The sequence below is a fragment of the Odocoileus virginianus genome, chromosome 21 (genome assembly GCF_023699985.2).
Source record: "Odocoileus virginianus isolate 20LAN1187 ecotype Illinois chromosome 21, Ovbor_1.2, whole genome shotgun sequence".
Taxonomy (NCBI): domain Eukaryota; kingdom Metazoa; phylum Chordata; class Mammalia; order Artiodactyla; family Cervidae; genus Odocoileus; species Odocoileus virginianus.
This window is the reverse complement of record NC_069694.1, coordinates 17,225,966-17,229,945: the sequence shown is the minus strand read 5'-3', so window position 1 is coordinate 17,229,945 and position 3,980 is coordinate 17,225,966.

Sequence of the window (3,980 nt, the reverse complement as noted above, 5' to 3'; positions counted from 1 at the left end):
CTATTTAACTTCTGTTTATTGAATGTAATATGGTTCATAGTAAACTAATTACTCAACAACAAAAGAACAACTGAATTAGTACTAATTACTAATATGTCAATTCACGTGAACCAAATGAAAATTCCTTTATTATCACAGATGGATAGTCATGAACCTCTTGATTTGTTTGTTCTATAATCTGTGACAAATGTTAACTACATCCTAATTAATTTACCAATGCAATTTGAACATTAATTGATATCTAATGAAGTATTTACAATTATAAAAATAAATGATGCTATACAAGTCTTGTTAGAATAATTGATTTATCTGTCATTCTATCAATCAAAAATTATTCTATCAAGAATGTCTAGGGAATTCCCTGGTGGTCCAGTTATTAGAACTCTGGGCTTTCACTGCAGAGGGCCTGGGTTCAACCCTCTGATCCAAACATGCCAAACATGTAAGTGATAATAATTTGAACCTAGCTTGTAGGTAAATTACCCTAAATTCCACAAAATGAAAATTTATGTCTGTGGGGTTTTTTTTTGTTGGCTTTGTTTTTTTTTTTTTTTTTTTTTTGCTTTTTCATTTCTATCTGTCTTATTGTAAAATGAAAATAATAGTCAGAGGAATAAAAGTACAACATATTAATTTTTTTCTCTCACTCTCTCTTTCCCTTTCCCTTCCTTTCTTCCATCTTTCTGCATCCCTCCAGTCCAAAAATTTAATGCTTCTTTGAGAAATAAAATGGTCTGGTACCAGCACAACTGATTGTACTATATTTTCAAACAAATCTGGAACTGTTTTGTCACTGGATCAATCCCTCCCTTATACACACACCACACACACACACACACACACACACACACATTAATTATTACCTACAATACCACTTCTATAACAAATCACTAATGTTAACTAGTACTAGTTCTGATTATGGGTAAATGTTAACAAGTACTGGTTCTAGCTCTGGTTGGGAATCTCAAAGCCATGTAATCTTTCTATTGTCAAGTCAGTTAAACACAAAAATACAACATTAAATTCTCAACTTGGTGAATGTCTAGGATGCTGGGTTACTTTATTGACTTGTGTTAACTTTCCCTAAAAACAGAACTGGACGTAAAATAGAAGTCCCTACAAATCTGTTCCAACAATTCAAAATGATCAGGGCTATTCCTAAGAGCCTTAATTCTAATATCCCAACCTGGGAGATGTCCTTCTACTTGGAAGTCTATATGACAGTGTAATGTCAACCATAGAGTTCTTTTCAGGGAAATGCACTGGACACAGCTCCCTAATATTATGAGGTCTTGTTGTGGCTAAATCTGTTGCACTAATTCCAACACCCTGAATGCTCCCCTATGGGCTTCTCATTAGCAGAAATCTCCCTTTGTTTACAGTATGAATAAACACAAGAACCATCAAGTTAGGAACATCCCTTTCTACAGCCTTTCTCTTCAGTTTGTTGGTCTCAGTATTCCCTCAACTCAAATTTCAAAAACAAAGTATTAATGATTATAATATTCTGGAAGAGAAAAGGAGGCAGAAAGTCTGGATTCTTTGAATAAATCTGCCAACTATGAGATTTATAAACTTGAGAAGTCACTTGACCTCGTTGTATTTGTTTCTTTCTCTACAAAATAGGAAAAATGTTGTCAGGGTGACAGAGTTGTTGTTAAAGAGGGACAAACAAACAAACAAAAAAAAGTTTTGAATTGGACAGTGTAGGGAAAAAAAACAAAGTTGTTTTCTGCTTATATTCTACCTAGTCAAGCTTTCAATAAACTGTACACACATGAATTAAGTGGATGATTATTTAATGGATTCATAAATACATAAGTAAAAAAACCAGGTTTTTATTTACAACCTGTGGGTAATTTGTGTAACACATATTTATTGATAAGACACTGTTGTTCACATATTAATGGCTCCCCAAATGTCATATCTAAGCCATCAAATCTGTTAATATGTTAGCTTACATGGTAAAAGGGGCTTTGCAGATGTAACGAGGTTAAGAATTTTGTGATGAGAAGGTTATTCTGGTGGGCCCAATATTGTCACAAAAGACCTGATAAGAGACAGGCAGGAGGAACAGAATCGAAGAAGAAAGTGTGATAAAGAAAGCAGATGTTGGAATGATAAGAGGGCGGGACCAAGAACCAAGGGATGTGTCCAAACTCTAGAAGCTGGGAAAGCTAAAGAAACAAATACTCCCTAGAGAAACATGGAATATTCTTCTCCCTCAGAAGAAGCTCAGTCCTTGATTTAGGACTTCTGATCTCCATAACTGTTAAATAATAAACCTCCATTTTTAGAACTGTAGGATAATAAATTTATACTATTTTAAGCTACTAAAGTTGTGATAATTTGTTACTATTGCATTAGGAAACTAATATAGATTTTATTTTCTATTCTATTTCATCACCCATTCTAGGTGATGGAAATACATAGATGAATGAAATGGAGAAATATGCCAAACATTGTGCTCTATGTTTTACATGAATTCAAGTCATTTTTTACAACTATACCAAGTAGGTATAGTAAGTTCCTTCTTTAGAGATGAGGAAACTGAAATTGAGAGTACTTTGTCAATTGTCATACAAGTAATAGGTGAGCTGTCTGTCTTCAGAGTCTGGGTCCTTTATACTTTCATTGCATGCATGCCACATTGCTTCAGTCGTGTCCAGCTCTTTGCGATGCTATGGACTGTAGCCCGCCAAGCTCCTCTGTCAAGATTGGATTCTCCAGGCAAGAATATTGGTGTGGGTTGCCATGCCCTCCTCCAGGGGATGCTCCTAACCCAAATCTCTATCTATGTCTCCTGCATCGGCAGGCGGGTTCTTCACCATTAATACCGCTTGGGAAGCCTGTACTTTTGTTACCACCTCCAAATAACCTGATGGTACATTAGGCTATGCACCAAAGATTTATTTGCTGAAATAAGGCTAGCTTTGAGATATGGGAGAGGAAAGCAAATGAGAAGAAGAGGTTTACTTTGAATAGATTCATTTGAAGAGTTGGAATTGAGCTAACATAACACATGATGAGTCCACATACGTAAACTACTAAAAATAAAAGTTTTCCCTTAATTCAGATTTTCTTTTAGTAAGTAATTTCTCCACAGGCCTTCATTTCAGATTTTTATTTGTAAATGTTTTTATGAACCTTTTTATTTATAATTTGAAAAACCAAAATAAAACAGAAATGATGTAATTGTTTCATTTCGCTTAACACACTTATTACTAATAAAGTATTTGGAAAATCATCATGTAACTATTCATGAAACTACTAATAGCACTCTTTCTCATCTTAAGCACTTTTCTCTATTAATACTATTTATTTAATTTTTCCTTTTTCTTTTTGCTCCTAGCTGTATGTTTCTACTTTTGAACAGAATAATTATAGATGCATATTTCTTCTTATCATCTATGTCTATAAATAAAAGACCAATAGTAGCTACTTTAATTCATGGATAATATTCAAACTGCATGGTGTTTAATGATGAAAAAATCTTATACAAACTATGAAATATTTGTTACTCAAAAGGGCTAGGAAGAACCTGGAAATTTAAGGTCAGATTCATGGTCTCAACATGTATTAACTCAATGAGAAAAATATAAGCCAATTCATTAATTTTTAGGAAAAGAAGACTCACAAAAACATAACTCTTGAACAAGAAAGAAAAATATTTGAAGTGCAGCAAAATTATAGATATTGTTTATATTAAGGATAGGATTTTAACAAATTGATCTTTTAAACAATAGAATAGCTTGAAAGAAAAGCTATATATATATATGTATATAAAAGTGTTTATGGATAAAATTTACTAATACATTCCCGATTGTGTTGAACATTTTGAGTTTTGGTCAAAAGCAAGTAGAAGAGCCCTGAGAGCCCCGAGTTCATCTTATTGATTTGTTTTCACTAATTGGAAAGCACATTTCTTAGAAATGAGAAAAAAAAAAAAAGTATCCTTTAATAAAGCATATCCTGCCAGA